The sequence below is a fragment of the Gopherus evgoodei genome, chromosome 3 (assembly GCF_007399415.2).
Source record: "Gopherus evgoodei ecotype Sinaloan lineage chromosome 3, rGopEvg1_v1.p, whole genome shotgun sequence".
In the NCBI taxonomy this organism is placed as follows: Eukaryota; Metazoa; Chordata; order Testudines; family Testudinidae; genus Gopherus; species Gopherus evgoodei.
This window is the reverse complement of record NC_044324.1, coordinates 98071348-98086107: the sequence shown is the minus strand read 5'-3', so window position 1 is coordinate 98086107 and position 14760 is coordinate 98071348. Positions and strand designations below refer to the sequence as shown.

Below are 14760 nucleotides of genomic sequence, written 5' to 3'. Positions count from 1 at the left end.
CTCCTGGCCACCCTGCTGCACTCCGGTTTGTGCATAACGACGTTGAAGTCGGTTTTCTCCCCCACCGCCCAAATACCACCTCCATCCTCCAACCTCTCGACCAATGCATCATTAGCTGTTTCAAAGCCACGTACACGAGGCTTACAGTCTCACGGATCCTTCTTGCTATGGATGCTGATCTCAATGTTAATGTGATGGAGTGTTGGAAGTCCTTCAACATTGCTGATTGCATCACTTATATTAAACAGGCAATGGATGCAATCAAGCCTGAAACAGTTAATGCATGTTGGCGAAACCTATGGGAAGACTGTGTGAGTGATTTTAAGGGTTTCCTGACCATTGATAAAGAAGTGCAACTCATTGTTCAGGTGGCCAGGCAAGTGGATGGTGATGGCTTCGTCGACATCCTTGAGGAAGAAATTCAGGAATTAATTGAGGGCCATAGAGAAACATTGACTAACGAAGAGTTAGAGGAACTGATAAAATCATCTACAGAAGACGAAGATGATGACGAACAGGAAGAGCCAGCAACTTGGAATCTTCATAAATTTTCTGAAGTGTTCCAAGCGAAACACTTGAATGATTTAATTTCTGAATATGATCCCTCTATGGAATGAAGCCTCAAAATCACACATGGTATTATGGATGATTTGAGACCATATCAAGAAATGTTTGAGGAGCTCAAGAGACAACAGTGACAGTTGCCAATCACTGTTTTTAAGGAAAAAAACAACCACCAGTAGCAGAGCCTACACAATCAACTTCTCGAGCTGAACCAGGGCCAACCACTTCATCTATGACTCGCTCTCCATCACCCAAGCCTGGCTCTTCGTCTCCTGGATCGACATCAAGCCCTAATGACTCAATAATAGTGTTGTCAGGGGAAGAGGAAGACTAATCATTGGAATGTGTAGAGTACAAGACTAGCACGAATATCCAGGATGACTGGTGACTGTTCAGGTTTACAGTACTGTACTGTTTTCATTTTTTATTCTTTCATTCTTGTCTGGTATGTTAAAAATACTGTAAAATTATATTTTGCATATGTAGTCTTTATTTACGGTACACTGCTGTATACAATACATAGTACTGTATAAGGTCGTATACGCAATTGTACTTTATGAATGATTTAAGGGATTTTCAAGGGTCACTTTGACTATACGCGGTTTTCGCTTTACACGCTGACGCCGGAACGTAACCCCAGCGTAAGATACGACAGATCTGTATAGCTTTCTAACCCTGACTTGGATGATCAGATAAGTTTTTTTCTAAATCTGACTTTTGTAATCAAATTTAAGCTAGATTTAATATTGTAACTTTTTTGTTTCTCCTTTTGTGATTACCTGGCAATAAATAACTTTTTAATGGTTAAGCTGGTTGCTTCCCTCCCTCCTTTTCTCTCGTGTTCTTTGTCTTCCCCATTTGCTCTGCAGCAATGCTCCTCTTACCTAAGCTAAAGATCCCTGTAGTGCCCAAAAATCCTGTGGAGTTTGCTCATCAAGCGGGTTACTACCAGAACAATTGTAACGAGAAAGTGGGGATAGGGACATGTTGTACCTGTGGCATAGGAGTTTTCTGCTTGACCCAGCCTGCTGAGTCCAGGGTGGCAGCTTAGAAGTGCTGCTTGACACATCCTGCTCAGGTGTTCTCTATTCCAGTGTGGTGCCCATGGCATATGAGGGTGGCAGGGTGGGAAGTGCTATTCGACCCAGCCTGCTGAGTACAAGGGCATATAAGGGTGACGACAGCTTGGGAGTGCTGATTGACCCTGTCCACTCAGGGGCTGGAGAAACCCAGCCCTGAGGAATCTAGGTCCTGGAGAATAGTTCCATTGGGAGGGAACTTGCAGAAGGGAGAAGTAGAGCTTTGTATGAAAACACAAGTGACACAAGCAGTACATTGATAGAATTACAGACCCCTCCCCCCAGAAGAGTAACCCTAATAAATGAGTGTACCCCAAAATAATGGGCAAATCTGGTAACACTCCCCAGTGTTCAATGTTCTTCCTCATATTTTTTCTCATGTTTTACTTAAATGCAATCCTGAGGGGCCTGTAAGGGAGGAAGATTATTCACACATCTGTAGCACCTGCTGAGCAGTGGGAGGGGTTTGGCAGTACATGGCTAAGCCTGGGAAAAGCACCTCTCTTAGGATTTGATCAAATGTTCAGAAAAGACTCCAGCTGTCTCCACTGAGAGCGGTGGAATTTGCCTGTTAGAATACAGACCTTCTAAGATGGACACTTCAGTCCATGACAGACATGTTTGGATGGAGACATAGTATCTCAAGTGACTGCTCCTATAACACAAAGCAAATTAAACTAAACAAAACAAAGGAAGCTTATAGTGTTTCTATATTTGCTTTTAAAAGACTTACTTTTATAAGACACAATTTCTACCTGTATCCCTATCAATGATTTTTCCTTAAGTCCAGGCACCAATTTGTTACTGTTGTGTTGAGTGCTGTACTTCTAGTACGGATTATTCTTACTTATTCAGGGGGAAAAATCTTTGAAGTCTATACATAACATTCTCTGTGTGCAATATAATAAATATGGAATAAAAAAGGTAGCGAGGGAAAAATAGATACATGTTCTATTTGCATATTTTAATTAGCAAAATGTTTTCTACCACATTGGGCTTCATTTCATTTCTGTGTATAAAGAAAACTACAAATAAAACTGATAACATAAGTATATGTTAGTGCTGAATATTAAATTAGTTAAAAGGTTTGATGTAAAGTATGAATTTTTCATACACTGTCATTCACTTTTGCTGAATATATTATCATGTTGGACAAGCAATATTTTTTTATCCCTGGGAAACAGTGCAAACTACTAGCATCATTTCTTCAGAAATATAGTGTATTCCTTCCTTATTGCTTGTATTGTTCAAGGCTTCTCTTAATCTGTTATGAGTGGATTTTAGTTTAAGGAAAAAAAAACACAAAATTTTATTGTGTGCTATTGTTGCCTGCCAACAATGAGCTAAAGAGGTTAATGGATCATAGATTTGGCAAACAGCCACACTTCCTCCTGCTCAATACATTTAACAACATAATTTTTGTTTAACTTTTAGCATTGAAGGAGTTGTTGGTAAATAGAAATTGGATTTTTATACAATTTATCCCAGAAATCCTGCAGCTTTTTCAGTCATTCATGGTGAACATTTAAGTCCTATAGTTGAATGGGTAAGGAATGAAAAATAGCAGGCTCCTGATTCTCTTGTGCCCAGTGCCTTGTGTAATCTTTCGCTTGTGTAAAGTGGATATAAATTGTTATAAATCTGAATGGCAGCAGGCTCTTGCTATTTTGCATTTATCGTTCTTCATACTCTGGGACTCATGTCACTATGAATGGCAAATATATATGCATTGTAGCAGACTGGTAGCATTTTACACTCACTTTGTACTGGTGCAAATAACTATACAAGTAAAGGACCAGGGAGAATCAGGCCTCAGTTGGTATTTTCTGCTACTTGAGATACTTTGGGCCCAATCCTTTCCTCAGTGAGGTGACTGGCCACCAGCCTGCTCACATGTATGAACCAGTTTATACCTGGAACTAGTCTTCGTAAGACCACTTTCCAACTTCTCATTTGCAATTATCCAGTTTACTCTAGTTCCCTTCACCTTCCCTCAGTGACTAAAACGAAAAGGTGTACATTCAGAGACAATAGTTAAAGCTCCTAAATGTTGTAGTATTTTAAACCAACAACAAAAACTTCACCAATTCATTCAGAAACTTGCATTCAAAAGCCCACCCCCTTCCCAATCTCAAGGGTGGGAGTGGGACACCTTTCGAGCAGGTCTTCTAGCGAAAACTCGTTAGCCCAGGTCTAGCTGTCTCTCTCCATCCTGCTATGTCCGCTGGGGAACACTAGTGAGACTCCATAATAGGACAGGCAGCAGCAGTCGAGCTTAAAATGCAAATCAACAAGGAAACAACTTGACGGTGGCTATGTTTTCCTCTCCTGAGAACGGGGGGGGGGGTCTGGGGTTTTTAAACAATTCCCCCTACCATGGGGAAAATATTTCCATGTGCCAGTAAGTAAAGCATGGCACCTAACTGCTGAGCCGATCACTCCGTTTGGGAAGAAGGTGAGCTGCGGGGAGGGGGGGGGGGAGACGGTGCGGGCATCAAATCAGGTATTGCAAAGCTGCCTCGGCGATGCCGCTGCTGCTTCCTTACTCCGCGGCGGAAGTATCCGGCAACAGTTCGGAGAAGCGAGCAGCAGCGCCCCGGCCGCTGCTTCCCGCCTGCTGAGCCGCGCTCCCCGCCCCGCTCGGGTCCCCGGGGCACGCTTGCACCTGTCACATGGTGCCTGGTGCGTGGCTGAGCCAGGCCGGGGCCCCGCGGTGTCGGCCCGCTGCTCAGAGGGACCCTGCTGCTCTTAGGCTGCGTGTCTGCGCGGGGGGCACCTGCGCTGCGCTTCCCAGCCCGCGCGGCTGTGACCTAGGGGGCGCGGGGGGCTTCTCCGTGCTCCAGCCAGAGCGACTCTCGCGCGCAGCTGGGCACATCCACCGGCGGCAGCAGCTGCGGGGCGCTCCGGGAGCGGGAGCGGCGCCGTGTCTCCCTCGCAGCCACCGAGGCTGGACCTGCTCTGCTCCTCCGGCCTCCCGCAGCAGCCGGGGAAGGCAGGGGAGAGGGGCTCTTCTGTGGGAAACGATTCCTAGCTCGCAGCTGGGGAGCGCGAGAGAGTTTGTGTGCGAGAGACTAGGGGGGTAGGGGGCGCATCTGCTGCTGCCGCTCCCGGGCACAGGGGACTGGCAGTGCAGGGACTGGGGCTGCTGCTGCTGTGCCCGCGCGGCGGGAGCGCGCCCTGCTGCACTTGGCCCCAGGCTGTCTGGGATATGCAGAAAACGCGTCTTGAACTCTGCCACTTCTCCCCGTCTCCAGCAGTGCGTGTGTGTCTCGCTCTCCCGCACGCAGCAGAGCCACTCACGCTAGGGTCTCCTGCGCGGGGCTGAGCCGCCCTGTGTGCCCTGGCTGCTGAACGGCGGAACCCGACCCGCTGCCCCCGCCTCACCCCTCCTGCTTCTCAGGATGCCCGGTAAGTGGTGGTGACAGTCGGGAAGTCTGCCCGTGCCATCAGCTGCTGGGCTAGCGATAGCAGTGCCCGGTCTTCCCGCACGCGCGGCAAGGCGGAGGGGCGAGGAAGCGGCTGATGTGATGCTAAGGTGAAGCCGTAGAGAAGGACTTTTCAGCTGCGGGGCTGGATCGCTGTGATATCGCTCCGGGTACAGTAGGAGGGTTTTCCTGTGCATTGCTGGGGCTCCTGCGCTGGGGGTTGTGCATTTCTTTGGGGACACTTTGGGGTTTCTGTGAGCGTGCTACTTGCCACGCCACAGTGAGTGCAGTGTGGGGGCTACTCCGTGCATTGCCGAGGGGCTTCCCTGGCTTGTTCTGGGTACCTTGGGAGCATTGTGGGAGTTGGCCGGGGTGCAGTTTTTTGGAGGGGTTGGTTCTGTGCAGTGCTTTGGTACAGTTGTGGGCATGGTCCTGTGCATCAGGGAGATGGGGTTGGTTCCGTGCATTGCTGAAGGGTTGGTTCTGTGCCTTGCTGGGGATAAGGCTGGAGCTGCTGGACACGGGGTTCTGTATTGCTGAGGGTACGTCGGAGTTGCTGTCAGGAATTAGCCCATATTTGGCTGCCAGAGGCTTGTCGTTTATACGTTACTGTTAGAGTGACCCCTATTTAGTGATGATGCGATTCAGGGCTGTAGAAGGGGAGTGAGAGGGTCTGTTCTCCCGCCAGTCGCTGTAACCTGCGGTGGGAGAGGCTCCGCTAATAGGGTCGGCGGCATCGCGCCTCCTGTCGCCTAGGTCCGAGCTTGGGTCTTCCCCACTCCCACCACGAGCAATTCAGCTCTTGCCCAAAGAAGCCGTCTACGGAGTTCATCAACTACTATCCCTTCTTCCTGCCAGCCCATCTCTCTTCATCATGTGCTTCATAGCGGGTTCTGGCTGCAAAATATTGTTTCCCTAGGGGAGGCTTAATATTTGCAAAATGGTTGATATAAAATTAGTGCATGGCTGCATTGAACTAGAGATTTGTGCCTGGTGACTCCTCTCAGATGGCTGGTACCTCCAGCTGTCAGATGTCAGACTCTCTAGAGCAAAGGGGTTGTTTGTTCTTTCCCACAAATCAGGCAAAGCAGTGGGAAACAGATAAAGCTGGTGATTGCTGGAGACTTTTAAATGGATTTTTGCTACACGATTTCAATATTTCTCCTGGTTTTAGAAGCAGCACTATGACGAACATATCTTGTCTCTGTTTATTTGAAATGCTGGGTCTGATCCTGCTCCTACTGAAGTCAATGGCAAAACTCCCATTGACTTCAGTGAAAGAAGGGTAGTGCTCATACTGAATACTGTTCAAAGGAAAAGGATAAGAGAGAGCAGGCGGAAAGAGGTACAGCAGCAGAGATTAGTGAAAGAAGTTCATTCTAAGATAAGAATAGCTGTTACCAAAGAGATTTTTAGCTGCATTGTGTCAGAATTATCTTGTAGATTTCCATTCGGACTGAGCGAAGAAAAATCTAAATGATTGTCTTCTCTTCCAATGTTTGCTAACAAAAGGAAGACTGAGTCACTTTATACACAGACTTCCACAAAATATCCCAGGGGTCAGAATAGCGGTTTTTTTTTCCTGGTGCTCTGCTTTCCCCTGTCCCTCCGCTATTATAAAGTTGTTAACCAGAGAGGGGCCTGATCCAAAGCCCACTGAGCTCAATGCAAAAGCTCCCATTGACTTCAGTAGCCTATGGATCAGAGCCTAGGAGTAAGCAGTGGGAACTGGAGATTAACAAGAGAAATGTAATATCCCTAAGGAAAGGTGTTGCATAATATTCATGAACAGTTTCCTCCTTCCCCTTGGGAAAACACAGTACATGTTGTATAATTTTTATTTCTTCCATTTTAAGAACTCCTGCACAACATACACACAAAGAAAAATGCATCTTAGTAATTAAAATGAATATCATATAGATTACAAAGCATATTTTATACAAAAAAAAATAGTAGATGGAAGTTTTAGCTCATAGAATGTTGTCTGCATGGTGGAGTATCAGGGTTAGAAGCAGTTCAATATATTAATGGGACCCCAAATCTTTAATAAACCTTTAAGAAAAAACTCTCTCATTTGCATATTCTGACCACTTTTTAATCCTCTCCACCTACTCTAAAAGGATAGAATGTTATTTGTACTTTATAGGTATATTTGTCAATTCTCATCCAAAAGAATAATTTGTGTAAGCTCTATAAATAGTGACCTTACTAACTTTTCTACAAAGTGTTTAAAAGAACTCCAAAATACTTAATATCCTTATACAAATATCTAACTACCATCAGGGTCATGGTAGTAATCCAATATGCCTACAGATATTTAATTGTTAGAAATAGGATGCTTCATAGCAAAGAAGAAGAATAATAAAAAAGTCAAGTTAATATACACTGTACATGCAATTCAAGATACTGGACCTAGCTGACAGTTTTTTTTCCCTGTGCTTCCAGAAGAATTGCTGTTAAATTGAATGTATTCATAATATTTATTTATGGACAGATGTTCCTATTAGAGCTGGGGGGGGGACAAAGCTTTAAAGCAGATAAATGCTTTTTCTTTTTATCACTTTCTCTTTTCTCTTGCAACCTTCATATTACGAGGAGAAGGGTCAGACTTAAATGTCACACTGCAGTTTCTATCCCTAACTTTACTGTAACATCCTGAATTTAAATTGTTTTAAATCAGGTACTATAAATTTGGGGGTCAGACAGAATTTTGTTGAGGTTTTTCTTGTCTTAATCTAGTAGTTACTGACAGGCATCATAATAAGCTATTTTTACTATTATACTTTTCATTTAGATAATGAGTATTTTTCCATATTAAAAACTTTGGCCTGATTTTTTTTCTCCAAAGCTGGTAAGCAACTGCAGGTCCTGTTGACTTCATCTGGAGTTGTGGATATTCCGCAACTCTGAAAACAAGGACATTTTATTTGCACAAATTTTAGCATAAGCCCTGTAAGCTGTCAGCTATGCTGTGTTGTACACCTTTTTAGATTTTGTCCCAATGACTGCTCACATATACATTAAGAAATCCAAGTGATACTTGAAACATTTGTGTATTCTGAAATTAGAAAGTGTATACTCATTTTTGGCATTTATCTATAAATGACATGTGCATGATTTGGGGAGCAGGGGTTCCTAGATCAGAGGTTGTAGGGAGTGGGAAGGGAAATTAGCAAATGAAGAATCTACATTTGAACCTCCTTTAATCACTTTTAACCTTCTTGTCAGTATAATCTGCTGAGGAAAAAGTGTTGCTTGATCCAGATATCATTCTTGTCTAAATTTTTCACTTAGGCTTCTGAAAATGTACTCTAAAGTATGTTAATTTATAAAGTCTTGTAATCTTCCAGTGTGTTTATCATACAAATGATACTGACAGATTACTGGGCTCATATAATTAGACTGTAAACATTCTCACCAGGATTCCAGCAAAAAGACCCTTGACTGTTTTCTGACTTCTTGTCATGTTTCCATTTTAAAATCAATTGTATGGTGTCATATCTTAGTCTGTAGAGCAAATTCTTAGAAATAGAAGAATATAGTTCTTAACTCATAACCCATCAATTTAAGAACAAAAACATCCATAGTAGCTCAAATCCATCAAAATATTGTATTCAGGTTACGCATTCTACATATGGAATATGACATGCAAAACAGATGGTATATAAAATTATGCATAGCATGGCTGGAGAACCACAATATCTAAATTCAGTGCAACAGAACAAGGAAGGACTGTCATATGTAACTTAATGTTTTAGTGGCTTATGTGTACTGGCTTAGTGTTTATTACTGGTTTCATTCATGAATTTTGTTTTCCTTTGTTTTAATCATGACTTTCTAGAGAAAACAATTGGGGTAGCCGTGTTAGTCTGTATCCACAAAAACAACAGGAAGTCCAGTGGCACCTAAACACTAACATATTTATTTGGGCATAAGCTTTCATGGGTCCACTTGAAGTGGTTTTTTACTCATGAAAACTTATGCCCAAATAAATCTGTTAGTCTTCAAGGTGCCACTGGACTCCCTGTTGTTTTTTTAGAGAGAACATTCTCTCTTAGAAATGCATGAGTTTACCACACAATAGAGTCTAGTGTCTAAATAACATGAAAACATACATCAAGGGAAATACTGTTATATCAACTTTGGTAAACTATGTAAAGACAAGCTTTCACAAAATTCAAGATTAATAGAAACATTCTTGCGTATTTTAAAAAAAAAACCAATAGTTTTTTAACCAAATAAACTGCCCCTGAAAAATTGCAACCCAAATAATGTTTTCCTGGAATTTCGTTACTCATCCATACTGTTTACCTAGCAAAGTAGCTGGCAACGGATGACTAATGAAGTCATTTTGGTCTGTGTAAATACTGTGCTAGTACCAAATCCTAGCTTTCCTTCTCAGGCATTGGGAGTTTTGCCTCAGTGAAGACTGCAGGATTTGGCCCTGAATCAAGAGTTTTTGTAACTATGCAAAATAGTGCTTATTTTAAAATCAAATAAAAAGGTTATAGCAGAAGGACTCACATTCACGTAAACACTAAGCCCATACATATCTTTAAGCCTGTACTTAAGTTCCATTGAAGTCACTGGGATTTAGGCATTTTCTTAAGAGCTTTGCTTCTGGATAGGGATGTTTTCTTGAAGCAGGGCCACAAATATTGACAGTGGTTGGACTATACTATGTAATGACTGCTTGATATATTTTATTAACTTTTTTGGGGGCGGGGTGAGGGGGAAGCGCCTTAAACAAAAATCTTTTTTTTTAGTTGTGAATCTTTTTTTTTAAATGTTCAAATGCATTTCTAATTGCATAAAACCATATAATGATTCTGTAGAGCTGAGACATCTTATGCTCAGACCCAAGCAAATTTTCAAAGATGAAGTATGAAAGAACAAACTTTTATAATTAAAGTAACACAAGACAAACTTTAGTAATACTAACAGACACCAATTTAACATAATACAAAACAATCTCTTGTTTAAAGCTTATAAAATTCAGCTATTATTGAATAGGTAAATTAAGGAAAGTTTCCACAGTTAAACTATTTAATAACCCAGAGAACCTTTAAGATATTTGAGGTGACACACTGTGCTTCACATTGCAAAAACTGATAATGTTAGCTCACTGGTACCTGTGGTCATGATGCATCTTGTTGCTAGCAATGGGATGCTTCTTGAGAAGATCTGACTTTCTATGCAGAGGGATTAAGATAACATGTCTGTCGTGGTGTGGTATGTAATAGTAGTGTCCAATCCATTTTCTTTTCTGCGTGATATCAAGTTAATCTATTCACCTTGCTGTACTAGTATCTTGTATTATTATGTCTTGAATAATCTTGACTATGTGCATTTGTTGGAGTCTCCAAAGGACTATCATAAATAAAACTGTTAGTCTGCATTATAGTAGAGACATTTGGAGACTACCAAGGGATAATTGAATATTACATTTAGGCAAACTTATTTAAAAAAGAAATCTAAATACCAAAAATGATTGAGTTAAAGATGATAAAGATCTCTAAATCAATGTATAAACAAAGGATATATACTCTTGTTTTTAAAAGTCATAAAGGCAATGCCAATATTGGTTTAATCCTGCATAGAATTAACTGTGACATGAGTTGAAGAATCGGGGTTTATCCTCCAAAACAGGTGCTTAAACTTGCTCAGCAGATAAATAAGCTTTCTGCACAAGCTGCATTTAGTGTACATCCACAATGCCTCCCACTCCACTAATTAGCTTTGCTACTATGACGATACCTTAAAAAGTGACATCTCTCACAAGTACACTGGGCTTGTCTTAATGGCAATAGCCTTGTATAGCATCCTGGGTCTTGTGCAAATAGGCAACTTTTGTTTTTTGGTCTTATGGCTATTATGTTATAAATAATACATAAAAACAAATACCACAGAATTTGTTTAAATAAACAAACCCAAACCGTTCGCTAGTATTTTTCTACTTGATACAGATGCTGTTTTAATAGAAGTTTACTTAGTGGAATAACATGAGACAACAGAACAGGCCACTTTAGTCTGCTACTCTCTTACTCCTACTTCTGAGAATTAAATTTACAACAGATTTGGGATTGATTGACACAGGAAAAACAAGCAGAAATGTATGAGGATGCACTTTCTCTTCAGACAGAGAAAAAGTTTGTACTCTTAAGTCTCGATAGGACTTTTCACATGTATAGAATTATGCATTTGCTTAAGTCTTTTCAGGATCAGGGCCTTCTTAGATACAATTTTGGAGAACTCTCACTGCTCATTGGATAGATAACACTTTCTGAGTATGCATCAGTGACTATACTTTTTGTTTTGTGAATTCACAAAACATCAGACCAAAATACATTGATTTTTTGTTTTGTTGGTACACTTTCAAACAAGCATCTTCATCCTTTGTCCCATGCTGCCCATTATGGAGTAACTCATAAACATGTGCAAAGCCACCTTCTTCATTCTACTTAAAATTCTCCTCTGCCATGAAGCCCACAACATCCTGACAATGGTTCGGCAGTTTTCTGAGACACTCGACCCCCTCCCATCCCCCGGCTTATTCCCTGGCAATATGACCTTACTGTTTCCTTGTGCTCCCTGGGTCTGTTTGTTCTGTCCACCAGGTGCCTCTGATTTTATACACAGATTATAAGATTGTTCTGGAAGGAATCATTTATGTGTTTATACAGCACAATGGGGCTCCGGTCCATGATTAAACCCCTAGACGCTAATTTAATAATATGTAATAAATGTGCTGGGCATTTCACAGTACAGTCTAGAATAGAGAGAAAGGCAAGATGCACTGGGAGAGACAGAAAATGGTTACCTTAAATATCTATATATAAATTTCTGAACTAATTATTTTTCAGTTGTGCTGAGTATAGACCACACAGAAGTGATGGTGAAATCCTGGCATCCTTGAAGTCAATGGGAATTTAGCCACTAGCATTGATGGGGCCACGATTTCACACTCCTTTAGGAATTATGTAGAGGAGGAGAAGATTGGTGACCTAGCAAACTCAGCTTTGGAGGTAGATCTTTGCTTAGGGATCAGCACTGCAGAAGGTTTGGAGAAAGAAGTAAGGGAGAAGGAAACAAAGAAGGTGTTGATGCTAGCAACGCTGGCAGACCAAGAGGGTGAGTGGAACATGATGTATGTAGGCCATAAGTAAATTGTACTGGGCCTCAAAGGTGAGACCAAGAATTTAAAAGCCATTAGAAGCCAATTGAGCTATTCAAAGAGCATTTGATATTGTTTGACTAATACGGAAGATAACTTTGGCTGTGACACTCTGGATTAGCAGGAAAAGGTTTTGGGGGAGGATTTTGATTACAGGTTTTGGGAAGACCTGAAGTTAAATAGTTGAGATGGCAAATAATAAGGGCATGGACAGGAGTTTTGCTTCCAGAACAAAAGAAGGCTTCATGGGGGGTGAGGAGGGGCTTGTTTTTTTGTTTTCTTTTTTAATCTTATAGAAAAGAAGTGAAAAGGTTTAGCAATGGCCTGGGTATGAGGCAAGCATGAGAGGAACGAGTCAAACATGATTATGAGATTGTAAACCTGAGAGATGCAGAAGATTAAATGAATCTGATATTTTCTTACTAACAATTGAACTCCCTAATACTGATGTTAATCCTTGAGACCTGGTCTACACTACGCGTTTAAACCGATTTTAGCAGCGTTCAACCGATTTAACGCTGTACCCGTCCACACAACGAAGCCCTTTATATTGATACAAAAGGCTCTTTAAACTGGTTTCTGTACTCCTTCCCAATGAGAGGAGTAGCGCTAAAATCAGTATTACCATATTGGATTAGGGTTAGTGTGGCCGCAAATCGACGGTTTGGCCTCTGGGTGGTATCCCATAGTGCACCATTGACCGCTCTGGAAAGCAATTCTAACTCGGATGCAGTAGCCAGGTAAACAAGAAAAGCCCCGTGAACTTTTGAATTGCATTTCCTGTTTGCCCAGCGTGGAGCTCTGATCAGCCATGTAGTCCCAAATCCAAAAAGATCTCCAGCATAGACCATACGGGAGATACTGGATCTGATCGCTGTACGGGGAGAAAAATCTGTTCTATCAGATCTCCATTACAGAAGACAAAATGCCAAAGCATTTGAAAAAAATCTCCAGGCCATGATACAGAGTCCACAGCACAGTGCTGCGTGACAAGCGTAACGGAAAGCCAAAGAATCAAATGGATGCTCATGGAGGGAGGCAGGGAGGGGGTACTGAGGACTCCAGCTATCCCACAGTCCCCAGCAGTCTCTGAAAAATATTTGCATTCTTGGCTGAGCTCCCAGTGCCTGTAGGGTCAAACACATTGTCCGGGGTGGTTCAGGGTATAGCTCGTCAATGTAACCCCCCCCCCATGAAAGAAAAGGGAAAAAAATCGTTTTTTGACTTTTTTCAGTGTCACCCTATGTCTACTGAATGCTGCTGATAGACGTGATGCTGCGGCAGTGAAGAGCAGTATCCGCTCCCCTCCCCTCCCCTCCCCTCCCCAGTGGCAGACGGTACAATATGACTGCTATCTGTCGTCATCATCAGCCCGTGAGTACAGAATGGCTGGTAACTGTCCTCATCATAGCAACTGAGGGCTGAGCTCCATCAGCCCCCTCCCTTTCATGTGTAAAGAAAAGACTCTGTACTGCCTGGACTATCATAGCAGCGGCATGCTGGGCTCCTCTCCTCCGCACCACTTAATGTCCTGCCTGGACTGTCATAGCAGCTGGAGGCTGCCTCCCCCTCATTTTATCTCACTAACAAGTCAGTGTTTCTTATTGCTGCATTCTTTATTACTTCATCACACAAATGGGGGGGGACACTGCCACGGTAGCCCAGGAAGGTTTGGGGAGGAGGGAAGCAACGGGTGGGGTGGTTGCAGGGACACCCCCTAGAATGGCATGCAGCTCATCCTTTCTGTGGGATCTGACACGGAGCAGCTGTGCTCTCTGGTTCTCTGATACACTGGTTCTCTAGTACACTTGCCCCATATTCTAGGCAGGACTGACTCTGTTTTTAGATACCATAAAGGAGGGATTGACTCAGGGAGTCATTCCGATTTTTGTCTTTGCGCCCCCGGCTGACCTCAGCCAGGGGCATCCATGATAGCAGCAGACAGTACAGCACGACAGATAACCATCATCTCATTCCCAATTTACAGTGACGCAGCAGACGGTACAGAACGACTGATAACTGTCTCTGCTGTCATGCAAAGGCAAATGAATGCTGCTGTGTAGCGCTGCAGTATCGCCTCTGTCAGCGGCATCCAGTATACATACGGTGACAGTAAAAAAAAGCTGAACGGGCTCCATGGTTGCCATGCTATGGTGTCTGCCAGGGCAATCCAGGGAAAAAGGGCGCGAAATGATTGTCTGCCGTTGCTTTCCCAGAGGAAGGAAGGAATGACGATATTTACCCAGAACCACCCGTGACAATGATTTTTGCCCCATCAGGCACTGGGATCTCAACCCAGAATTCCAAGAGGCGGGGGAGATTGTGGGAACTATGGGATAGCTACGGAATAGCTACCCACAGTGCAACGCTCCAGAAATCAACACTAGCCTCGGCCCATGGACGCACACCACCGAATTAATGTGCTTAGTGTGGCCGCGTGCACTCGACTTTATACAATCTGTTTTACAAAACCGGTTTATGTAAAATCGGAATAATCCCGTAGTGTAGACGTACCCTG

The 14760-nt window shown here is 42.8% G+C and overlaps 1 protein-coding gene across 1 annotated transcript in view; it reads left to right on the top strand.

Moving 5' to 3' along the window:
- Nucleotides 1-4742: 4742 nt before the first annotated feature.
- HS3ST5 (heparan sulfate-glucosamine 3-sulfotransferase 5) overlaps nt 4743-14760 on the top strand; it is a 273078-nt gene continuing 263060 nt past the window's right edge. Inside the window, exon 1 of the mRNA XM_030556155.1 lies at nt 4743-5051. The gene's annotated coding sequence lies outside the window, so the exon portion shown is untranslated. The remainder of the gene's footprint in view (nt 5052-14760) is intronic.